Source organism: Leuciscus leuciscus, assembly GCF_965113295.1.
Source record: "Leuciscus leuciscus genome assembly, contig: SUPER_11_unloc_1, whole genome shotgun sequence".
Taxonomy (NCBI): Eukaryota; Metazoa; Chordata; class Actinopteri; order Cypriniformes; family Leuciscidae; genus Leuciscus; species Leuciscus leuciscus.
This window is the reverse complement of record NW_028118546.1, coordinates 370,934-398,257: the sequence shown is the minus strand read 5'-3', so window position 1 is coordinate 398,257 and position 27,324 is coordinate 370,934. Positions and strand designations below refer to the sequence as shown.

Below are 27,324 nucleotides of genomic sequence, written 5' to 3'. Positions count from 1 at the left end.
AGTTAATAAATATTTATGTAATGAAAATTCTTTCTTTTTTAAATTATTTTGGACAAGATTAAATATTAAGAAATGTTCCTTAATGGTAAACATGTTTTATTAAATCCATATCTTTTTGTTTGTTTAAAATAAATCATTTCAATTAATTTGTATTTTTAAAAATGAGAAATAATTGTATAATTAAATCTATATCTATTTGATTGGAGAAAACAAATAATGTCTAATACATATTTCTTAAATGTGATTTTTTATTATATTAAATCTATATATTTTTGTTTAGATCAAAAACAGAATTTAAATTAATTGACTTTCTTCAATAAGAAAAATATACTTTGTGCCAAGGTTTAGAAAATACATAGAAAATATTGGTTAGGGCAAGTTATTTATTTTTCATTGGCTCAAGTTATAAAATATAGATGTGAACCCTACATTTTTTTTAATTGGATGAATGAAAACCTTTTTTTCAGTGTGTGTGTGTGTGTGTGTGTGTGTGTGTGTGTGTGTGTGTGTGTGTGTGTGTGTGTGTGTGTGTGTGCGTACTGTTTTGGAAATATTTTTCTTTCTATATATAGATATGTAAACTGTATATTTATTTATTTGTCAATGACAACACACATTAATTAGCACATTAGGCTAATATGGATTTATTCCCATGGAAATTCTTGGCTCTAAGAATATATATTTGTAAATCTCATCAAAAGACAAAATTAAATGTTAAAACTAAATTCACTGTAAATATAATCTTAATTTGAGTTTCATAAACTCGGCGTTGCGTTTGAAATCCGAATTTTATTATTCTCCATTTTTTCAATCAATACATATTACATAGCGAAAATAACCTGCTGAAAGAAGCAGTTTTTTTGACAAGAGACATCGTTATGTTTCGCTCCTCTGTCTGCGCTTCAGAGAGCATCTAAAGCCGCTAAACGTAGGCCTATGGAAAGTTTTCAGTCAGGGAAACTGTTTCTCAAAGATGAGCAACGATTTATAGATTTATTTGGAACTATTTTCGTTGCCGATATATAGAGCAAAATGTAAGTCATGTAATATTTACGACTTAATATAAAAAAAAACGTCCTGCTGATGTTCGGGACAGCACTCTTTCTCGTCCGATCTGTTGCTTTTTAAAATAATTGTCATAAATAGAAAAACACAAGGATAGCCTACAGGAACTTTTTTTGTGAATTATATTCTGTTTCAGAAATGTTTCAGATGGCAGATGCTTTTATTGTAGGCTAATATCTGTAAAAAACAAAACAAAACAAAAAAACAAAAAAAACAGTGGTCTGTTATTCTTAATAACAAAATGTATGCCAGCTTCACTTGCTCCCGTTTATGCACCAGCTGCAAATGCTAAAAATAAATAATAAACAGCGCTAGTTTTTCTATGAACAATCATGAATTAAAAAAGCTAAGTCAGTCTTTGTTTGTATTGCATGTTCACTTTTAATACAGCGAAACAGCCTAGGTCTTCCATTCCTCTCAAACTCTTGTGGTCGACTGTGACGTCACTCGTGTGACCGACTGTTACGTCAACTCGGGTGGCTGACTGTGACGTCAACTCGGGTGGCTGACTGTGACGTCAATTCGTGTGGCCGACTGTGACGTCAACTGTCGACTGTTACGTCATAATGATCGTGAGTATAAACAGTGCCGCGGATTTATTCTTCTTGTAGCGAGTAGGCGATTGTGAAATTACTATATACATTTACATTATGTGCATCTGAGTTGTGCATATTAGTAGGGAAATTGATACAAAATTGATTATTCAAATAATCTCTTCTGTTTCTCTTTCTTTAGTGTTTCACAGATATAAATTGCAAGAAGTATTGTTCACTTCTAGTTCATTTTCGAGTATGTCAACCATGCCCACCATTTTTGAGAGTGCAGAGCAGTCCTCATCAACTGAATTGTCAGATGAGCTCACTACAGCCCTTGCTGCGGGGCGGTGGTGGGCGATAATGGAAGTTTCAGACCCCATATCTAAGTATCCTGACTATGAGGACCTCATCTCAGACCAGTGGTGGGAAACAGTGGAGGAAGGAGAAACATCATGCCCCACATCCCCGGTCTTCAGTGAAGCATCTGAGAAGGCTCATTCCCAGCACTCGGGCTTCTCAGATGGGAAATATAAGGGGGGAGAACTGAAGACAACGAAGCAGTGGAGGCAGCAGAACTCTCCCAGTGCTAAAAAAGAGGATCTCACCTCATCCCTGGTCTTCGGTGATACATTGGAGAAAGCTCAGCACTCAGCACCTGTGCCTGTTGTGTCCCCAAAGCGAGCACCTGTGCCTGCTGCATCTCCAAAGGAAGCACCTGTGCCTGTTGTGTCCCCAAAGCGAGCACCTGTGCCTGCTGCATCTCCAAAGGGAGCACCTGTGCCTGCTGCGTGCCCAAAGGGAGCACCTGTGCCTGCTGCATCTCCAAAGGGAGCACCTGTGCCTGCTGCGTGCCCAAAGGGAGCACCTGTGCCCATAGGGTCCCAAAAAAGAGGAAAACTCAGGATCCCCGAATATTTGACTAAACATCTGAAAAAGGCCGCTTTAGAAACACCCACACCCATCCAGTCACTACAGAGGGCACCAGTGGCTTCCTCAAAGGTGCTCACATGCTCCTCACATGGAGCACCAATGCCAGACAAGATCTCCAAGAGGAGAAATCCTAAAAACCCTGAGCTGCTGAGGCAGCATTTGCAAAATGCACCAGTGCTTGTGTCTTCCGCAAACCTCAGGATCCCTAAGCAGCAGAGGCAGAAGAATATCCAAAAGGGAGTGTCTGTGCCTGCCAAGATCCCACAGAGAACACTTGCTCCACCGTGTTCCCCACAGCAACCACCCAGTTGCTACCAAATTGACTATTTATGTAGCATATTTGCTAAATGTTGTGTCATTTCAAATATTTAATTGAAATTGTACATGATTTATATGAATGCATGTACACATTAATAAAAGGTTTTCAACCTCATCCAATAAAACATTTGTCTTAGTTTCAATTCATTTTACCATTATTTGTTTTATTTTGCAGGTAATATTTTTTTCGTTCAAAACATTGTTAAATATAAATATTTTTCATTAAGAGCTCAACTAAGAAATATTTGTTTTTCGACGAATGTACAATTTCAAGGTTACTCGGCGAAGCCAGCGCACGGGCATTAAACACATATCTCGACCAGTCACTACTGCAGCGTTAAACAGATTTCAACAAGATTTCAACGTCAAACAAACCAGACAACTCGTTTAAATAGTATTTTTCTACAAACTGTTAGCTAATAATTTTGTCAAGATGGCTACTGTAGTGGCACAGTCTCATTATATATTCGGATTGCGGACAGGAGTGAGGAATAATTTGTTGTATTTTGATGAGCAAACCATCATATTTCCGTGCGGAAACAACTGTGTGCGCTATAACATCAACCAAAAATGCCAGAAGTTTATTCCAGGTACTTTATTCTAGTAAACATACATTTTTAGACACTTCATACGTATTTTAATAGGCTATATATTATATGTAATATATAGTAGGCCTATGTCTTGTAGCCTATATTATAGGCTCATAATATCATATGATAAGTATTAACGTAAATTATATCATTATCACTTGTCTCACTAGTCTTAATATAACTATTACTGGTTATTAACTGTATTTCTTGTGAATATCTGGGCCAGTGACAAATAAGGTTTTCAACTGATAAAAAATTCAAAAAGGTTAAAACTGCACATCAAAGTAGTTATTATCTTTATGGGGGTGTTTTTTACTTATTACTAAAATCTCAATTTTAAACAATGTATTTTAAGCGGTTTAACTGAGAATCATGTGACGACACCGCAGTCAAAATGTCATACGGGATAACGTTAATGCATTTTCTAAATATTATGATATTAAAACTTTTCAAATCAATAATACTTAATGAATATATAAAGTGATGCAGTAAACAATATTTGGAGCACAGAAAAAAATGTTTTGCACAAAAATTTGTGCACGTTCTACGCAATGCTACGTGCTGCAGCGTTCTGAAAGCTGCCAGTTTACACCAATGAGATGAAATGGGACGGTGTATAGCAACAACTCTGTACTTCCATTCCAATTTTTGACTTTTCAACAATGTTTTTTTTTTACAGTTGGATATCATTTGTAGCATCATAAAATACAACGAGGACAGAGATAGTGAGAATCTTTTTATTTTTTATTTTTTTTTATTGCAAGATGTACATAAATTGGGATCACAAACAGGGAAAACAAATAAACAAACAAACAAACAACCAAAACAAAACCAATACAGTCAGGAACTGACAGATGCGTGCGTTTGTGTGTGTGCGTGTGTGCATGTGTGCGTGTAAAGGTAACTGGGTGGACGTGTCACAGTACATACTTTGAAGAACAAGAGATAGATGAAAAAAAAAAAAAAAAAGGAAGATAGTGAGATACTGACTACAGCTGCATTTCTAGTAGTGATGAAACTGAGAAATTGTCACATTTCCCTAATTCACTGCATTGTTCTCGGTTAAGGCTGTTGTTTTCTAAGGTCAATGTTTGCCAGCTCTTAGAAGTTGAAAATCTGACACTTGAGTACTGAAATTGTGGATATGTGTAAGTAATGTATAAGTTAATAAATATCTATGTAATGAAAATTCTTTCTTTTTTAAATTATTTTGGACAAGATTAAATATTAAGAAATGTTCCTTAATGGTAAACATGTTTTATTAAATCCATATCTTTTTGTTTGTTTAAAATAAATCATTTCAATTAATTTGTATTTTTAAAAATGAGAAATAATTGTATAATTAAATCTATATCTATTTGATTGGAGAAAACAAATAATGTCTAATACATATTTCTTAAATGTGATTTTTTATTATATTAAATCTATATATTTTTGTTTAGATCAAAAACAGAATTTAAATTAATTGACTTTCTTCAATAAGAAAAATATACTTTGTGCCAAGGTTTAGAAAATACATAGAAAATATTGGTTAGGGCAAGTTATTTATTTTTCATTGGCTCAAGTTATAAAATATAGATGTGAACCCTACATTTTTTTTAATTGGATGAATGAAAACCTTTTTTTCAGTGTGTGTGTGTGTGTGTGTGTGTGTGTGTGTGTGTGTGCGTACTGTTTTGGAAATATTTTTCTTTCTATATATAGATATGTAAACTGTATATTTATTTATTTGTCAATGACAACACACATTAATTAGCACATTAGGCTAATATGGATTTATTCCCATGGAAATTCTTGGCTCTAAGAATATATATTTGTAAATCTCATCAAAAGACAAAATTAAATGTTAAAACTAAATTCACTGTAAATATAATCTTAATTTGAGTTTCATAAACTCGGCGTTGCGTTTGAAATCCGAATTTTATTATTCTCCATTTTTTCAATCAATACATATTACATAGCGAAAATAACCTGCTGAAAGAAGCAGTTTTTTTGACAAGAGACATCGTTATGTTTCGCTCCTCTGTCTGCGCTTCAGAGAGCATCTAAAGCCGCTAAACGTAGGCCTATGGAACGTTGCAACCCTGAGTCCAGTGAAACCTGCAGTACCTGCACATGTCCACTTGATGGCGAAGTCTGTCAAGAAACCCCAAACATTATACTTCCATCAAATCTGAACACAAGGTGACAGTAAAGTCATGAGATATAGTTCAAATGCTTTTCATGTAAGTCCATAAACTAGTCTTAATTGTACTTTATCATAATCTCTCAGATGTTTTATTAATTTAGTGTTTATAACTTTATTAAAAAAGCCTGTTTATACTGATAGTGGCTTAATTGCTGGCAACAGCAAACAGTCTACAGTTACATAAGGAAATATTACTTGGTGGAATTATTCTTTTTGGATATTATTAATAAAAATGATTTATTTATCATTTTTATTCCTATTGCTGTTGTTGACATGTGTAGCTTATTTCTTTAAGGGTTGAAGTACAAATAAATAAACTGACAAGGCAAACAAAAAGTTTTTCCCTCTTGAAGAGATAGTTCATCATCATTCACTCAAACACTCATGTTGTTCCAGACCTCAATTACTTTATTCTGTCAAACACAAAAAAAAACAAATAAAATAAAATAATAATTATAATAATTAATCAGTTTTTTCCCCTTCATGTAGTAGAAGTCAATGGTAACCAAACCGGTTTGCTTTATCAACATTCTTCCCAATATCTTTATATATATAATGACTGAGCATCCTGGATTGGATCCTGTTTGTTTAAACGTGTATTCTCTTTAGAATGCATACATTTATCGAGCCGACTATGGAACCTTACCCTGGTATTCCAGAGTTCTCGCGAGAGCACAAGTTGAATTTGCTCAGCGAGTTAGATTTAGGTCTGGACTTCCAGGCTGTGTGGTGATGAGGGTTCGCCGTGAGTTTCCAGATGATCAGGGCAGATATGTTGGTTTCCTACCAGCTGATGATTGAATCTGGACACCATGGTGGAAATGACCTCCTCCTTGTCTGGCCGCTCATACTCCGCACAAAGGTCTGATAGTATGGGTATCTTAAGTACCTCATCCATGTATGGAGCAGGGTCCACAAAAACATGCTCAAATATTAGGTCCTGCAGGTCATCTAGGTACTCTGTGCAATAAAACAAAATGTATTTATAAATGTATATCCTGTTGATGATGTTGCTTGTGCACGACCAGCATTTTCATTGTAATGAAATGCAGCCAGGTTTAGTCTGCAAGTGCACAGACACAATTCAGGAAAATAGCCTATAGTGATGTAAAGTTATTTTAACAGCAGTTAAATTACCTGCACAACATTCCAAGAAATGGGAACACTGTTACGTCAGAAACGAGGACACAATGTGCAAGTAAAAAGCTTTTATTTAATAGTCAATGATGATGATGATGATGATGATGATGATGATGATGAATAATCCGGGTGATGCAGGCGGTGGCACAGGGACTTTGATGGTCAGACACGGAGTGATGGATGAAGTGCAGCGTGCTCTGATGAGTGATGACGTGATCCAGACATGAAACGTAATCCAACAAAGCCGCGAAACCGGAACACAGGAACTCAAGACGGGACACGAGGCACGGGAACAGGATCAGACAACACAGAGACTTCATGCAACGATCTGACAAAGGAGATGAGAAAGTGGTGAGCATTTCTAGGAGATGAGATGAGTGGCAGCTGGTGATGATGAGTGATTGCAGCTGGATACTGATCAACCGTAACGATCCGGACACACCCACTCACACACATGTAAACAACAAGGCACGAGACTAGAGAGAGACATTGGATCTATGAACCGTGACAAACACCACATTTTTTGGGGCAAACCGTAGAATGTCACTATGAAATGACTCCAAAGATGAAGTCTGGTGATGTGGACTTAGTTTGGTGATGTCCTTCAAAATCCACGTGTTTGTCATCACTTTCTCCAGCTTGTAGAATGCCTGAGTTCCTATGAGAAATGATACAAAAATTGCATTAATTACAACTAATAACTTTAATTTTAGGTTATTTACACTTCGACTAACAGTCCCCTTTTCTTTTTTTTTTTACATGTCGTGTTGCCTAAAAATAATATTTGTTTACAGTATCATACTGGCAACAAGCCACTTGTTTCTATCTCTGCTTCCCTTTAGATGATGTAGACGAGCAGGAAAGTTTGGATCCTCTGTGTACGTTCCTGACATGGTTCAGAATCGATTTCCATTTTGCCACTCTTTCTGGTCCAGTGGTTGAAGATGATGCAGTAAATGTGGTTTTTAATGCTTCTCTGCCATTTCCGTAATTTTTCACAAGTCTTTCATCTTGGAAATGTTTTCAAGTTTCCTCACAATCCCTGTAAATAAAAATATAGACAAGCATTTTACTGCTGAGAATAAATACAGTGATGTTCACAGTTTGCCAGTACTAAATATTTGTGATATGCCTATAAACTGTCACAATTTCTTAATTTTCATATTAAACCCACTTATAAATCTATGTTATTGAATTTGTACGATTTATAATGAATAAAACCTTTTTCGATGTGCCACACATCATAAAACTGGTTGATGTTATGTTCTCTGAGGCCATAATTGGGGGTTACTGCTCCTTCACTTCTTCTATGACCATCATGGTCCACTACCATATCAATCCCCACCGTGATCGCCAAGTGCAACATGTGTTGTGCAACACACATACAAGGTCTAAACATGCGACAAACTGATAATCAGTAGGCTACAGAATATCTCATTGTTATTATATATCCAAAAGAGAACTGTTTTGATCAACTCCCAAAAGTTAGAAGTTAAGTGCACTGAAATACCATTCTAATTACTAGTAAATAGTAATACCTTTACAAGAAGCCTATTGCCTATTTCAGGGTTTTCCTGGCTCAAAATGAGGCGCAGGTGGTAAAATCATAATAATGTATTTTAATAATAAGATAATAAAAATGTGTATTTTTTTGTAGATCATCATATAGCCTAATGTGTTTTCCACCATTTTTTCTGTTGGTGGAGCTTGGTACATCTAGGGGGGTCCGGGGGCATGCCCCCCCGTAAGAAAATGTTGTACATTTTAAAGATAAATTCATTAATCTGGTGCACTTTGAGTCGCCCGAATCCACTATTAAGGCGAGACACGGCAGGCAAAAACAAAGATTTTTCATGCAGTGGTTGTCATAATGACTGGATACGAGACAGGAAGCAATTGCAAGTGATTTATTCAGATAGTGCAAACAACAGTCCAACTGTGCAACAGTGCAAGCCGATGGGAAGAGTGACGCAGGGACTTCGATGGTCAGGATCCATGAAGAAGTGCAGTGAAGGTGACGGTGAGACAACGGGTGAATCCACAACGAAGACTTGGAACAGGAACACAAGGCAGGAACTGGGAACAGGAACACAAGGCAGGAACTGGGAACAGGAACACAAGGCAGGAACTGGGAACAGGAACACAAGGCAGGAACTGGACACCGGAACACCAACGACATCAAACAACGATCTGACAAGGATGATAGAACAACGGTAAGTATTTAAGGAGTCATGATATTGCTTGCAGCTGGTGATGAGATGATGATCAGCTGGAGCGGATCAAGTGATGTCATACACTCACGCCCACAACACACGCGCTCACACAACAACATAAACACAAGACTAGAAGGAACAGAGAATACATCTACCGTGACAGTGGTCAGTTTTGAGATTTTGGGCTAGTTTACTCCTTCAATATGTGTTCTTTCAAGCTGCTATAAAGAAAACGTTGAAAATATACATTAAGATGTTTATTTTATTACATTTTGTTTACTTGCGGCAGTAAGTTTCTCCCGAATTTACCAAGAAGTTATCATTCCAGCGCGACACGCCGAGATCCGTCTGTTTACTGAAGTCTGTCATGACCGGGATCGCTGTAAAGCTCTGAGTCTCCTGCACAACACTATGTAACCCAAATATGGGCATTTCCTTTCTATCAGTAACCAATCGTGAATGTCCAAAGGGGGATTTAAAGCTAACGACGAAATCTCATTTAGAGCCGTTTAACTCTTTAACTGCCGTTTTCTCAAAATGAGTTTTTTGTCATTCTCCAGTAGAAACATCTCAGCCTGTGTAGCACCTGTGTACACCACACTCTCCAGTTATACACTTAGCAGTATTCTGAAGATATTTTCAGAGGGATTTGTTAATAAATCATTCCTGGCCTGATTTATGTGACATTTTAATAAAAAAAATATGGTGAAAATTGATTTTTTAAGGCTATGGACAGTATATTTTAATTTCCTAGGTAATGAAAGCATATATCCTGAAATCCCTCCGAGTTTTTATTTTCATCTTGTGTGTAAACAAAATGAAAAAATAATTTTGCATCTGGCTTTATCATATGTTCAGATCTATCTACCGAAAATATATGCAAAATCGTACATATTTAATGAGATAATGCCTAATTTGCATAATTAAACATATACATTTCTAAAACTTGTAATACATTTTTTTATATACTTGTGTAAGTAATCAACTGAGGAAGTTTCATGGTGATATCTATTATTTAAACATTTTACCCTATTCACCTGTAGTGTCTCGCCTTAAAAATAAAAAATCCACCCGCAAACCGCCTATATTCTTTGATTTAGATCTGCATCTGATCATCACATTACAATTATTCAAATTCTTAGTGTTAAGCATGATAATATGGTAACATATCACACTTAAAATAAAAGTTCTTCTTTTGGCAAAATTACATTTCCTTAATAGCCTAAACAGAGGCTTTACTCCCTTCAAGCTTAAATTGTCAGTTTCATTACATCACTGTTTGAAAACACTCAGAATCATTTTTTGTACCTTTATAAAAGGGCATTTTCCCCTAATTTTATTAAATGTATGCTCCATCTTTCATTTCAAATTCTTAAATTTGATAAAATATATTCAATTAAAATAATTAGACACTAGGCTGTTACCAATAAAATTATTAAATTAGATTATTTTAAATATTTTTGAATATACAAATAAGGAATGTTGAAAAGAATGATACTTTATGAAACTAGCGTTTTATCATTCAACGTTGACACTTGCTTGAGAAGTTGAAGTCGTTCTCTATCGCCACGGTGGTTAAAAATGGTACGGTCCACAATAGGGGTGTCTGAAATCGCTTTACATTAAAATGTTCCTACAGTGAAAATAGGAGTTGACTTGTATTGTAACTGTAATTATATTTTTTCACAATATCAGAAAAATTATCTGACCCCCCCAAAACTGATATTTCTGTCCCCTACTGGGTCTTCATTGGGGGGTATAGTACCCCCCAGTACCCCCTGTAATTCGGCGGTCAGTTACAGTCCACTCCAGAGTAACACCACGAGCTTCCAACAGGGCAAGGCTCCTCTGTAATCCTTTTTCCATGTGGTAGCTTCCTCCCACTTCGTTACTCTGAAATAGACAAGTATAGGGAACGAAACAATCATCTTAGACAAACCAGAAGTTTTAAACTTCTCAAAATGTAATTTTTTTAAATACTGATATTTCTTCTCTCCCACCTGAACCAGCTCTGGTGTGTCCACAACGGTGTTGGTCTGAAGGTCCATCAATGTATAGCTTCCAAACTTTGCAGAGTGGCCTTTGAAAGTAATATTACACAAAGCATTATTACCACGAGTGCATTGAATTCAGTTAGATACTAGGGGTGTAAATCGGACAGTTCATCACGATACGATACGATATCGATTCTCTCAGCCAGCGATACGATATTTGCCGATACTTCAAAAAATTCTACGATACGATTCGATTCGATTCAGGGCTATATCGATCGATTAATCGATATATTTAGAATTATGTTCACACAACCAGTTACGTTTTTATTAACTCACAAATGCAACCAAAATATATAACATGAATGTTTAATTAAACTCTTTGAAAATTGCACACTCTCTCCCAATTGGGACATTTACAACAGAAGAGGTAATTTGCAAGTACTCCGTTCTTGTTCATTTTCATAAATCATGTTTTTTATTATTATTATTGTGCATTCCAAGTAATATCAATCAAACTGCAGCTGGGTTGTTTTGATTAATAATAATAATAATAACTTAAATACAGGTAAATTACAAAATCAAAGTTAATTGAAAGTATGCTTTAATATGTTAAAAGTTTTTTGTTTTTTTTTGCAGAGCAGATTCACATTTCTCTGAGTCAAACAAAATCAAGTAATTGCTATGATAAATAATACAACACTCGGTTAATCTTCGTAACGTTAATCTCCTCAGCTGACATAGACGCCTGACAAACTTTGTTGTTGTGATAACGTACACGCAGTACAGAGAGCTTTTCTCTCACCACTAAACGAACTGCTTTAGTAAGGTTCTGTGAAAATGTTTCCGGTTTTATTTTCCTTTTACGCCCTGAAGAAGATATCACGAGTTCATTGAAATTATCCACCCTCGATCACTTAGTCAGCTTTGACGAAACTCCTCTTAGCCAGCGCGTCTTTTCAAAGTGACATCTGACCTGAATACTGCGCACTGAGTAGCTAAAACGGACTCGCGTTCACCAACAAGGGTGCGAGTGCTTGTCTCTGCTCTGTAAAACATGAACTCGCGATGCCTTGACAGCGGACAACCGGCTTTTGTGAAAAAACGTAGGGTTTAGTCAGTCTTGTCAGGCGTCTATTTCAGATGAGGAGATTAATGTTATAAAGACACACCGGCAGGTGGTTGGTGAGTAAACGAAAATGTGCGCTTTGGCGGAAGGATGTTACGTGAGAATGTGGAGTGTCAAAATAAAGGTGTATATCGATATTTTAAGAGTGGAATCGATGCATCGTATCGTTAGACGTTATATCGATGTATCGTTACACCCCTATTAGATACTACCTATGCATGTTATGCTTCATGATCCGGAAAATACCCGAGCATCCATGCATCCTTCTTATTTACAACTATGTACCTGGTGAGTCAGCCCTCATGTCACCTCCAACGATGACCCTTTCCCTTTCACTCAGGCGATCTAGCGTCTCATTTTGCCATTTTGCTTGAGCACTAAGAAACAAAAACTCGTACTGGTTAACAAATATTAAATACAAAAGTAACAAAATATAATAATAATAAAAATAATAAAATTCTGAACCAGGGGTGTTAAACTCAGTTCCAGAAGGATCAACAGGCATACTTGAACTTTTTTGATGAGCCTTAGAGAGTTGATTAGCTGCCTCAGGTGTGTTTAATAATGATTAGAGGTAAACTCTGCAGTGCTGTGGCCAACAAGGAACTCAGTTTGACACCCCTGTTCTAAAACAAATGCACAGTTTTGAAACTTACGACATGTCTGCTGTCTCCGTTAAAGTTGTGTCCGTCTCTGCTGGATCAAATGTATAATCTTGCTCTTCAGGTGCTACTACAGATGATGTGTCCATTAGGGTTTCTTCGTCATCCTCTTCCTCCAGTTCCACACGAGGTCTCTTTGATGGCCACTTTATAGGTGTAGAGGTCCTAAATATTAAAAGGTCCCATGACATGCTACTTTTTGTAGGCTTTAATATAGGCCTTAGTGGTCCCTAGTACTGTATCTGAAATCTCTTCCCAAAAATTCAGCCTCGGTGCAGAATTATAGCCACTACAAGCCAGTCCCAGAATGAGCTTCCTTCAGACAGGCCGTTTCGGTGTCTGTAGCCTTAAATACTAATAAGGAGGAGAAAGGTGGCGCAAGGTGGAGGGTGGGTGTGGCCTTGACCATCTTGCGCAACGGTACCGTGGCGTGCATGTTTACGTTGGATATTGCAATGGCACGAAGACACGCAGTCTTTCAAGCATTTCAGTTTGACCCAGAATCTGATCCAGATGGAGAAGCAACGGATGAAGAAGTTGCAACTCAGCGGCTCCAGCAGGACGTTTCCGAATGGTTAGTTTAAAATATTATGTCTGGATACAGTACTTTATTCGTATGGTTTACAGTTATTATCATGTAGCTAATGCTAACCTACTGTTGCCTTTTCATGAGAGATCTGTAACGTCTGTATTTATCTTATTACAATTACATCAAGCTCTGCGATCTTGAAATGCGGATATCGATCGCGCGCGCCATATAACCAACAGGAAAACGGTTATCCAAATAACAAAGAAGTGTACAACACTCGCGTTACAGTGTGTGTATTCACACACATAAACTGCATAGCTGCATAGCTAATGTTACAGCCACATTCTACGTGTAACAATCTAGGTAACCATAAACAGTAAAGCAACACACTTATATATCATTAGTTGACTTACTTGTCCGAGGTGTGTAGCTGAGCCAAAGAGAGTGATCCAGACTTTAGTTTCAGACGTTCAGCAAGCCCAGCTCTGTATTTGACCCTTCGGTGTTCATTTGTACATCCAATTATTGAGCAATTATTATGCTTCGCTCGCTCAAAAGCCATAATATCTCTCGTGGACAAACTAAAATCGCGCGCGCGCGTTCCTACTTCCTAGCGCATTTTCTCATGGGCGGAAAATATTCTCTGGGCGGGCAAAGCAGAGACAGGGGAGGTAACATTTCCTCCTTATGACGTCATAAAGAGGAGATTCAAGATCAGCGTGTATGAGCCTCCATTTTCTCAAAGGCAGAGAAAGATAGCAAAAGCTCGATTTACACCGATTGAAATTTCTAGAAACTTGGGGACCATATACAGGCTAGGGGAACTCATATTAATGTTAAAAAACCTCAGAAAGTGAAAATTTCATGTCATGGGACCTTTAAACCAGCTGCTGGTGACAAACTGTCAATGTCTGAAACTGTATCTGTCGTCTGGACACCTGTAATATACAAAGTAGTTGTGTGTTACTGTTATGTGACACTTGTTGTGTAACAAGACTAGTTATAGGTCCTCTGTATAAGCAGTATCATATAATACATAAACATACCTGAACTCCTGTAGCGAACATGAAACGTCTTCATTGATGACTGAGTACCAACAGACTTGGTCAGCGGTTTTGCGTCTGTCTGGCAAGCAACATCTCTGGTTTGGCTGCTCTGTTCTGATGTGCTGTCCTTAACAAATAAAGATTCCACTATCAGCGTGATAAAAAAATAACAACATAGCTGGACTCATGGTGCTATCACAAACTTTATAAGTCTAACATGTTATTATGAACTTGACAAATTCAAAGGCAATTTGGAAAACCAACGCGTAATACATACTTCTAGATGTGTAGCTGGATCACGAACAGTTGGCACTGCTACATCCTTCAGGAGCCATTTTTTTGCAAAACCTGCTTTATACTGAGCCTCATTCAAAAAGCTGTCCGGTGTAAAATGATTCGAGCAGACATAAACGAATTTTGGTAGAGTTGAGGGAGCATTTTCTTCAAAAACAAACTTAATCCACCTCGTCTTCAGCGGTTCAGATTTCGGGAGTAAATAGAGAGAGGCTATGTGGATTATTACATCCAGCCCAACGCTTGGGAGACATTCTCGTCAGTGCAGCGATGGCGGATGTGATGCCCGGAGAAACATCTGTGGAAGCAGTTTTCCAGGATCTGGAGCAGCCTGAGGATGGAACATTTCAGATATCAAAAACTGTTTTTGTTTTATTTATTTTTTTATAATATTAATGATCAATGTCAGTGGTCACATCAAATTGTTACTTTGGTTTCACTTTATTTTGGTCCCTTTAAGACATTCTATAAGTCTATAAGAAACATTGCACCTACATGTCTACTAACTCTCATTAGAGTATTAGTAGAGTATTAGTAGACTTATAGTCAGTAGAGTGTCTGTTGCTAGATCCATTGTTTTATTTAAAAAAATGTCAGCGCTGGTCGAGAAAATAATATTATAATGGGGGAAATAATTTTAATATTCTGTAAAAACAAGCCTTATTTTTTAGTGGAAAACAAGATAATACTTTTAAAAATAATGTTGGAGAAATAATGATTTACCATTATTATATAGTATCAAGCGCTATATAAATGAAGGTGATTTGACTATAACAAGAACATTACAATGAACACAAATTTGAAAATCTCACTACAAATAATCCAGAATTTAAGACAAAAGATAATAATCCTACTCTGCTTGTTACACTTCCACACACCTGAAACTGATCGAGTGAATCTCCTCAGCTTCTCCAATCTAGCGTTGTGTACGAACAAACCATTGATGTTGTAACATCTGCTCTAAGCTGGGGCGTTCAGCTGGATCGCGAGCTAGACACTGTCCAATCAGATCCCTGCAGTCTGTACACATTTTAATAAGGAGAGAGCTGGTTAGTCATGACCATGTGACCTGGCATTTTTGAAAACAGCGATGCTCTCGGTGTACGTTGAGCTACAGTATATATAAAAATTCTGACACACTACAACCTTTAACTTTCTGTACAACTCGTTTGCTTTATGTGTGTTTATCCATGTTATCATCATTATTCACTCACGTTTGGATAAGTTGGGGTTCTGAAATGTAACTTCGGCTTGTGTGATTTCCGTTCTATTACAAAAAGGAAGACATGTGTTCGACAACTCGTACAGCACCACTCCTAGAGACCAGACGTTTGCAGGGACGGCGTGGAATCGAGGCTCTGTAAAGACTTCAGGTGGGCAGTAATCCAGAACTCCTGTAAGGAAGACATTTGCACATTGTTGAGCTTTTTTTTTAAAGCATCATCCAAAAATTTGTAAGTCACTACCTTCAGGTTTCCACACTCCCAAAATGCTCACCCCTGTATCTGTTGATCTCGTAGCCTTCACTACTAAATAGCTGACCGCAGCCAAAGTCTATCAGCTTGAGATCTAGCGTGTCTTTCTCAAACAGGACATTCTGTGGATGAATGTCACTATGGAAAACACCATGATGGATGCAGTGTAGCACTGCCCGCACAGCCTGTCTCATGACGACCCGTGAGAACCAGTCACTCCAAGGTTGACGATAGATTATGTCAAACAAGCTCTCGCAGTGCCCCGGATACTCCATAACCAGAGTGAATTCTTTAGGATGTTCAAACCACTCGTACAGTTGTATGACGAAGGGGCTTATGGGTTCTAGCCTCATCATCATCAGCAGCGCCACTTCTGTGACGAGAGGTTTGGGATTCCCAGGCTAGAGAGAAGAAGCAGACAGAAGGTTAGCTGGGTAAAAATCTGAAGAAAACATCATTTTGAAATGTACTATTCTTTGATCTTTTTAGATGCGTTCAAAAGAGCCTTTTCAGCTCAAAGTTATTTGGTGCCTCTAGGCTTATTTGTTGATCACATTTATACCTAATGCTTCCTACGGGTGTATTAACTACAGTAATCTGCACTTAAACAACTCAATACACATTCAGGTTTTGGCCAACTTACAATATAAAGATAACGATAATTGGCACTCTTGAGCATCCGCTTGATGGCAACCTGCACAAAAAAAACACAAAAAAAACAGTTTCAATAACAGTAACAGTTTTCAAGCACCTGGCTTTGTATTAAGTATTAAACCATCTGTAAATTGTTTTAAATGTGTTTTGATGCATGCAAGAGCAAAATGTTTGTGCAATTCAGTAAGATTTACCTTTTTGCCATCAAATTTGCGTGTTCCCAGGAACACTCTGCCAAATCCTCCGGATCCAATTAACTGTTCCACGTTATAGAGAGACTCAAAGGACTCTGAAAAACAAACAGAAAAATGTGAGACAATTATTAGCTTGCTAGATCCATTGTTTTATTTGAAAAATATCAGTGCTGGTCGAGCAACAGTAAATGTGATCGGACGTGTTAAAAACTTGACTCAGTTATGCATGAAATAGCTAAATCTCTATCTGTAGACTTTGCACTGCCAAGCCTTATTTCAGTCTCACCTGTTGAGCTCTCGTTCACAGGAGAAGCCTCCACGGCACCCTGAGCAGTTCGGCCAGTTGATGTCTCTGTTGGCTCGACAGGAACTTGACCCGGCAGCGGAGGACACAGAAACCCTTCGAGGCTGTTGGACCTGGACAAACTCTTTTCGCTTGGGCTCTCCCATCCACCGCTACTCCTGCTCCCCTCGACGCTGTCCGAGCCTCGGCTGCACAGATTCAACGACTCTCTATTTCCTCTCTCGACATGGGCCTCAGGGGGGGGTGAGGACCAGGGTGAGGACCAAGCTGAGGATGGCATGATGCCCGGAGAGGAATCTGTGGAAACAGTTCTCCGGGATCCGGAGCGGCCTGATGATGGAACATTTCAGATATCAAAAACTGTTTTTACTATTATTTATTATATTAATTATCAATGTCAGTGGTCACATCAAATTGTTACTTTGGTTTCACTTTATTTTGGTCCCTTTAAGACATTCTATAAGTCTATCAGAAACACTGCACCTACATGTCGACTAACTCTCAATAGAGTATTAGTAGAGTATTAGTAGACTTTATTTAAAAAATGTCAGCGCTGGTCGAGAAAATAATTTTATAATGGGGGAAATCATTTTAATATTCTGTAAAAACAAGCCTTATTTTGAGTGGAAAACAAGATAATACTGTTTAAAATAATGATGGAGAAATAATGATTTACCATTATTTGGCTTGACGCCGGAGTGATCTGAACCAGGTGACGATGATGGTTCAGGAAAAAAAGGCTCCACAACAGTCACAGCATCACTGGAAGAGCTGCTGAAAACACCCTTCGTATCCTCCAAGATACATTCTGGAGCTTTTTCTGAAATGAAGAAAAAACAAATGAAAAGAACTATTAGACCCATCTCTGACGTCAAATTAAGCAATGACATAATGATATAACTTACATTTTACTATTCAAATCTTAATAGTGTAACAAAGTCTCTGCTTAATATCTGCAAACTCTTTATTGTGATGCTCCTCCAACAGACATTCAGTTGTCTATAAGTAACATTGCACCTACATGTCGACTAACTCTCAGAGTATTAGTAGAGTATTAATAGACTGGTAGGGTTTAGGGCTGGGACAACGCGTCGAAGTCATCGATAACGTCGATGCAAAAAATACGTAGACGCAAAATATGCGTGTCGATTCGTCGACCTGTTTTCATTTCTCTAAAAAACGTGTGCAAATTACTTCACAGTGTGTACCTTAAGTGCGCTGATACGCGATGGCCATCATTCTATCCATCCAGGGGTTTTCCTGCATTTCATTTTTTGGGGGGCGGCCGCCAAAGCCTTATTTGATCGGTGAGTGATGTAGAATAGAATGACTGACTGCGCTTGACAGGGCGCATATAAGTACGAGAGAGAGCGCCGGCCGCGCGCGCGCGCACTCACCGTCTTCAAACAACACGAGCGCTGTCTTGCTCTCTCTCTCTCCCTCGTGCATATTAATCAAAATCATTAGACACGATAGAAAAAGGGCGGAAGACCAAAGTTTCACGTGGAGCATTCGGAGATTTTTTTCTCTTGAATTACCGCGGAGTGTGAATTGTGGTAAAAAATAAACTGCCGGGATAATCACACAACGCTTGCCGTAGGCTACACGTCCACTAATGACACGTCCGATTCGCGAACTAATGACTCATTTGAACCGATTCACTTCAATGAATGGTTAAAACAACTGATCTGTCCAACACTGAACTCACGAGGCGTCTGAATCGGTGTATAACAAATCGGTAACACTTTACAATAATGTTCCATTTATTAAATTCTAGTTAAGTACTTTTTTTTATTAGTATTTTTATTTATTTTTTAAGAAAAAGGTGAGTGGCAGAGTGTATTACTATACGTTGTTGTTATTTTTATGTGAATGAAGAATTAAAATATGCACTTTTTTCAGTAAGCTAGGACTATGCGTTTTCAACATAAATGTTCAATTCTGTTGGTTCAGGAAGGACGCCATGACAGGCTGCTGGCTCCCACTGTTCATTTATATTTATTTTTTGTTGGAAAAGCACTCTCTGTATTAGCTTAAAGCCCTCAAGTTTACATTGGTAACTGTATTCTTTCAATTGCTCTAAACAAGTATTTTGGGTGACCTTTTTATTTTTTTATTGAATACTAGACATCAAGTTGTTGTTATTTTCATCTGAAAGAAGAACTTTTTTTTCAGAAAGCTAGGCCCTATGTGTTCAGTAAGCTTGTTTCAGTAAGCTATGTGTTTTCAAGGCTTTAAGGTTTTATTGAATGCTACCTCTGACTAAGAATGCATTACTGTGCACTTGTATAGTCTTTTATTTTGGAATTTTAAGAGCAATAAACATATATTGCAATGTTAAGGAATTCATGTTTTTTTCATTCAGATATGTAAATTAACATGTATAAATTGCTATTAGTCAATTAATGGGGATTGGGGAGATAATCGATAATCGAATCGAATCGGACTGGAAAAATGAATCGTTAGATTAATCGATGCATCGAAAAAATAATCGCTAGATTAATCGTTTAAAAAATAATCGTTTATCCCTGCCCTAGTAGGGTTAGAATAAGTTGACATGTAGTTGAAAAGTTACTTATAGTCAGTAAAGTGTCTGTTGCTAGATCCATTGTTTTATTTAAAAAATGTCAGCGCTGGTCGAGAAAATAATTTTATAATGGGGGAAATAATTTTAATATTCTGTAAAAACAAGCCTTATTTTGAGTGGAAAACAAGATAATACTGTTTAAAATAATGATGGAGAAATAATGATTTACCATTATTTGGCTTGACGCCGGAGTGATCTGAACCAGGTGACGATGATGGTTCAGGAACAGGATCTGCTGGAGGAATAAAAGGCTCCACAACATTTCTTGAGCTGCTGAAAAAACCCTTCCAGCGCTTCTGGAAACGACCAGGTTTCTTCATACGTTCTGGAGCTTTTTCTGAAATGAAGAAAAAACTAATGAAAACAACTATTAAACCCATCTCTGACGTCAAATTAAGCAATGACATAATTATATAACTTACATTTTACTATTCAAATCTTATCTGTAAAGTTACAAATCTAAAGTAATGGGAATTGTTCACGCTATCCACCTGACTTCTGCTTAATGCCTGCATAAATGTCCCAACATATTATTTCACAATATTAATAGTAATTTTATTTCACTATTATCACGATTACGAGGTGATTCCGATTCAACGCTAAAGTTATTTTTCTTATTTTATCTGATCTTTAATTAAAAAGAAAACATACATTTCCAGGCTTCATTTGGCCAACTCTGGCACATGTGGCTCAGTTCTTGTAATGGTAAAGATCATATGGGCCATATCTAAATATAGATATATTTTATTAAACACATTTATTAAATGCATAGCAATGTCTTATTTATGACATAACTGACTCTGTAATACTCGGCACGACAGCCATTTTGACAATTTTGCATGTTTTTGACAATTCAAGAGAAATAAGTGGTGAAATTGAATTCTTTTCTGGATCGTATGCTGTCTGTGAAGCGGCTTTCTGTGCGTGTGTTTCTGGTGTGTGTCAGACAGCCATCGAGCTCATGCCTTATTGAGAACATTTTGCTAACATTCCCACTCAATTAAGAAAACATTATTTCTAAATGTTCCCTGAACGTTCAAAACATCCAGTTTTTTCAACGTTTCAAAAATGTTTTATCTTGGTTAAAGGAACATTCTATTTTATAATTTTTCATTATTGGAACGTTACTTTTGAATGTTCTCGGAATGTTCCGAAAATGTCAGATGAATGTTGGAAAAAATTGGTTTCACTTTATTTTGGTCCCTTTAAGACATTCTATAAGTCTATAGGGGAATTATCACCCTACGTCACACGGCGTCACGCAGGTTCTACTGCGCATGTCGGGACCAAAAGTGGTCAAAAAAATATGCGGAGAACATTACGAAAATTAAATATAAAATGTTTTAAATCGAGCTATTAGTATTATTCTTATCCGTATCCGTGTAAGGATCAGCTGTTAAACGGGTCTTTCTGCAACCACGATGCGCACGCATCCCGGATGTTTACAAACCTATAATTGGTCTATAAGTAACACTGCACATGTCTACTAACTCTCATTAGAGTATTAGTAGAGTATTAGTTGACCGTTAGGGTTAGATGTTAATGTTGGAGAAATAATGATTTACCATTATTTGGCTTGACGCCGGAGTGATCTGGAGAAGGTGACGATGGTTCAGTCACAGCACTACCGGAACAGCAGCTGAAAAGTCCCTTCGTAGCCTTCCAGATCCTGAGGCAAAGACGTTCTGGAGCTTTTTCTGAAATGAAGAAAAAACTAATGAAAACAACTATTAGACCCATCTCTGACGTCAAATTAAGCAATGACATAATGATATAACTTACATTTTACTATTCAAATCTTAATAGTAAAATGCTCCTCCCAACAGACATTCAGTTGTCTACAAGTAAAATTGCACCTACATGTCTACTAACTCTCATTAGAGTATTACAGGGTACCTGCACAATTTTTAAAGTCAAATTTAAGGCTTTTTAAGACCTTTTTAAGACCTGAAGAAATCAAAATGAATACCGTACATTAGGGGTGCGCAATATTGACAAAAATATGTCTCGATATTTTCAACGTTTTGTCGATAATAATTAGATGATATTTTAAAATTATTTAATGATTTACTGTACAGTTTTTTAATGTTTTAATTAAAGAATACTTTAAATATGAAACTAAAACCACCAGTAGGTGGCGGCAAGTCACTGTCTTAATAAGCGAGTTGTTGGAGTCATTTATTCAACCGATTTGTTCAAACCATAGATATTATATAGAGACTAGATGCCCTATTGGCCGCTGGGCACTGAGAAATGCGGCCGCCATCTTAAACCGGTCGTGTTCCTAGTTTCGTTGCGTGGCAGCAGTGAAGATGCTAGAGCACTGTGGAGTATTTTCCTGTTCTAATCGGCGGACCATCGCAAATAGGGCCCGGGGGATTACTTTTAACATTACCGTACTATTGGTTGTATTTTGTGAATAGAATATTACCAGATAATTGAGAAGGAGCAAGGATCTTTGATATTACTGTACTGATATCGTAGCCAGCTAACGTTAGCTAGGCAATGTTTACTGCACCAGCCGGTGTTCACCTGACATGGAGAGGTGGGGTAAAGTAATAATTACAAGAGCTTCTCGGTTATTTTAGTCCCGTCCGAATGTGCCATCTCAGTAATCATTTCGGACAATGTCAGTAAAGATTACGGCGACTTTTACCTTCTGTAAAAAGGTACAGGAAAATTACCTCAGGTAACGTTAACGTTTATAAACGTGCCAATAGACCCTCTGTAAATCAAGTAATTTCGTGTTTAAAAGTAGTTTCCTGTGGTTTTTCAAGTATTGAGACGCTTGAAAAGGCATTCAGTTGCGTGTTTTCTCCCTCCCTCAACTCAAGTGTTTTCCACATACCATTCAGATCAGAAAGAAGTTCGAAAGCATTTGTAAGAGGCACGAAACTTACTTTTACCGCAATCCAATCTTAAGTTAATTCATACATTGTTCGACCGGACATAACTGTTTTATATATATATAAATATAGGTTATTTGTGTTTGCGCACGTGATATCAGGAAGCAATGTAAATGTAAAACACACACGTTTCTTCAGCTTATTAAAATATCTTACTTTACTGCAACTATCTGTTTCTGCTTCTTTATCATATTTATAGTGTGTGATTTATAAAATAGCTTATATCCTACATCACATATTTTGATTTTGGACGTCTGGTCACTTTATATCTTATATCAGAATATTATATTACTGTTAAGCCTACTATGAATATTAAAATACGCCGAACCATGTGTCCTGTATAATAGCTACATGAATGACCTTTGCAGCAAACAAACCCGCCTGAAAATCAGTTCGGTATTCAGTGAGGTATGATTAATTAAATGCGCTGACAGCTCATTGCACCTGCCATACAGATTACACTGAGTGGAGCGGGTGACCGGTCTAAGATGGCGGCCCCACGGCTCACCCGCGCCAGTAGGCAGTAGCGGTCGATAGGGCGTCTATCTATATGATGTCTATGGTTCAAACGGCTGATTCATTCAGAAAACAAGTGATTGTTCATTGAATCGTTAAAATGATTCGTTCAAAACGCGGATTTCAGTAAAAAACAAATCTGTCTGTTGGACTACGGCTTCATTATGAAATTCTCGTCGGCGATATAAAGTGAAAATTGACAATATTGTGTCCAAAAAGTAACTCACAATGTTAACTTTATTGTTAATTTAACTGTTGTATAAAATAAATAGCACATTTGCAATTGTGCAAAGGAAAACGGCACTCTTGATCATGTGATATTCTAATATAACAACATAATATGATATAAATATAAGACAAAAACTAATTTGGGGACATCTATAACTGCACTGACACATCACGCAGTGAAAGCAAGCCTGAGAGACAAACGCGATGTCAGCTCGCACTCGCAGTGCCTCGTACATAGTTAAAACAATGATTAAAATATCATCATAGTTCATATTAAGGAGAGAGTCTACTGATGCTCTAATGAGAGTTAGTCGACATGTAGTTGCAAAGTTACGTATAGTCGACAGAATGTTCAAAAGGGACCATCAAAATAAAGTGTTATCGTTACTTTAGTTGGTTTAGTTGACAAATCAGCCATTGAAAATAGAAATAGAAACTAAGCCATTACATCTTTATTAAAAGCCTATTCTGACCTCTGCGAGAGTGGTTAGATGAAGTGGACGGACGTCCAACATCTGGGTTCTGCTTCGCCCTCGTCCCGTGAGCCTGACCTGTGGACACAGAAACAGAAAACTCAGAAGACAGAGATGGTAAATATCCAGGACGATCCTGGCTCTGTGTCTGGGTCGGGTCTGGCAGCGGCAGAGGTGGACAGTAACAAAGTACATTTATTTGAGTACTGTACTTAAGTACACTTTTTGAGTATCTGTACTTTACTTGAGTACTATTTTTTCTGGAAACATTTTACTTTAACTTCACTACACTTGAAAGACAAGTATCATACTTTTTACTCCACTAACGTTACATTTCTGTCAAGGTCCTTGAGTAGAAAGTAGTTGGATTCTGACATCAATCTGACTTTCATTTTCAATGTTGGGTTTGGTCTTTTAAATGCTCATTTTGTCATTGTTTTGGAGCACACTAGCTTATAACAGTGGCTGACATATTCATCCTAAAAGCCAAAAATCTTTAAATAGGGCACTATTTGAGGGAACAGCCCGAAACTATTGTGGACGTTATTGAGAGCACTTATTCAATCTCACATTCAATCCCACTACAGGACCTGTGTTCTAGAAATAAATGATATATTGATATGAGGGTGGGTAGGTAGGCAGGCATAGATTCAGAGGCATAAGGTACTGTAAGTATTACAAACAATAATAAAACAATGCATTGACATTTACTTTTTACTTTTGATACTTAAGTACTTTTAAAAACAAGTACTTCTGTACTTTTACTCAAGTAAAAATCAGTCTTTTCAACTTTTACTTGTAACTGAGTAATATTTGACCAGAAGTATCTGTAACTTACTTTGTCCATCTCTGGGCAGCGGATCCTGATCACGGTCATCAGAATCGGGCCTCCAAACCTCCCGACCAGCCGTCTGGCAGAAAGCAGCTCTCCTGGATCTGGAGTGCTCTAAGGATGGAATATTTCACATATCACATAACGTTAGTTTAATCATAATCAATAATCAATGTCTGTGGTCAATTACAGATTTTTACTTCAGTTAAGTTGCTCAAATTCAATTCAAGTTTATTTCACATGCAATGAATCAAATAAATGGGATCAAATGGGATCAGTCAGTCATTGTACAACACACCATAAAAAAATTATACAAAATTAAAGCACTCACTTCCTCTTCCACCCATCATGCGATTAGTGCTACGAGCCATCGCCATTCGCCAACCTGCAAGAAAATCAGTAACGTACAAAACACAAGACAAGACAATACAATACAAATCTCCTCAGAAATAGCGTTAACGTTAACGTTACTCCCCTGAAAAAAATATCAAACAAACTAACGTTAACGTTACTTCTAAAATAAGAAAAGAACTATCAAATAAAAGTATTATAAGAAATTATATGACGCTTTCAAAAAGTATATATCCTCCGATGTCCTTCAAGAATATAGGTCTCCTCTCAGCAATCCAGAAAAGCTTCAAATTTGCAAGTTTCGGCCAGAAAATTCTCCGCAAAAGTCAGTCTGTTAATTCGCCTCGTCTCTCAACCAACAGACAGCGGTCGATCGTTGAGCAGAGAGATACATGCAGATCGCAGAATTCATAAAACGCGTCGCCATAGCAACTAACATTCGAATCATAACATGCATGCACGCCCAGACAGCGACCGGTTCGAGTGTAAATATATATGCAGTCAGAATTCATAACCTACATAGCAACTAAAATTCGAACCACGCATGCACGCGCACATCGACTCTGATTTATTAAATAATTGCAACCTTAATGTTGACGTTTTCTTTAATATGATTTTCATTCTTTCAGACCAGTTTTATTATTAAAACCCGTGGAAAATGCGCGCAAAAAGGCACAAGAGAGAATAAATCGGACATCATATAAATTAATAATTAAATTGGCCCTTTTCCGCATATATATCAAGGCCAATCAGCTTTCAATATCACTAATACACCATCCAACCGGTAGTAGTAGTGGTGAAGAAATCCAAATTATTTTTGAATTCTCTATTAAAATTGTTCACAATTGCTACCCAGTTGAGTTAACTATAAACGTGCTAAATTTGCTCTGCAAGTGAACGTCGTCTTGTGGTGCCATCTTATATATTTTTTTAATAATATTTATTATCAATGTCAGTGGTCTGGTCACTTCAAATTGTTACGTTGGTTTCACTTTGTTTTGGTCCATTTAAAAAACAGCCTAAGCGAATGTTATATTTGTTTATTTTTCTGATTCATCACATTACAATAAAATCAACTGTATTTAGATGGGAAAATGATTCTCATCTGTTTCATTTCATTAGCCTCCAGACTTGCTTAAAAAAAAACAAAAAAACAGAACCATTAAAGCTATTTTTGTGACAGTAACGTCATATAATATATAATATTGAAAGTATTGATTTTAGAAATATATCTTATTACGTATGGTATACATAACATATTGTGCTTTTTATTTATTTAGTTAAATTACAAACATTTCAAGTAGCCTACAATGCAACAAAAAAACTAAATGAATACAAGGCACTGTAAATACAATTCAAAATGTATAAACCAAAGAATAACAACAACAACTAAAGTATAAATGTACATAATAATAATAAAATATAAAATAAATACAGAAATGAAAGTTTATAATATCAGGGCAGTTATATGTATTTGAAAAGCTTTAAAATTTGTATTGTTTTTATAAGCTTTTTGTTTTGTGATCTCATGTTTAAAAGATATTCTAAGTATTATTGTGAGATCAGTGTTATAAAAGGTAACATAGGAGGGTTTCTTTTGAGTTATTTTTGTCTTATGGATATAAAACTTCGCCAAAATAATTAAAAGATTAATGATATAATTTTGTTTTTCAGAAAAAGAATTCACAAATCTAATGACTAGGCAATTTTAAATATTAATATTACACATATTAATTCCATTGGCTGGTCCAGCAACCAATCGCATTGCATCTCGCGTGGGCCGAGGTTCCATATCTGCTTTACTTTTCGAAATGGATGATCCCCATGGAGGGAGAACCTGGATTTGTAAAGTTGGGACGGTTGTTTTATTCTCAACGATATGAAAAGTGTTGCCACTCCCATTTATTGCACATGTTCCCCCGAAATTATATTGCACGACCCGTAAATATGCAGGCAAACGCGGTTGCCTACTATATCAGTCGAGCCAATAGTGCGGCAAGATACTGAAATAGGATTATTATTAACCAATCAGATGTAGCTTATTTAGAACAGCTGTTACACGTATGATTCAGCTTTCGGACACGAGCAGCAGTTGCAGCGGCAGCAAATTGACCATCGCCAAGGACATTATTTCTGTGATTGTAAGTATTCATTTAATTAGAATGTGATATCT

At 37.0% G+C, this 27,324-nt stretch overlaps 1 protein-coding gene and 1 long non-coding RNA gene across 2 annotated transcripts in view; both read left to right on the top strand.

Moving 5' to 3' along the window:
• Positions 1-27,324, top strand: part of LOC309510013 (uncharacterized protein) — a gene marked incomplete at its 3' end in the record, with an annotated part of 1,894,646 nt that overhangs the window by 1,669,485 nt on the left and 197,837 nt on the right. The window lies entirely within an intron of this gene.
• On the top strand, positions 6,110-8,016 carry LOC309510045. The gene is made up of 2 exons (XR_014210165.1): positions 6,110-7,118; positions 7,610-8,016. It is a non-coding gene; the product is annotated as an uncharacterized lncRNA (long non-coding RNA).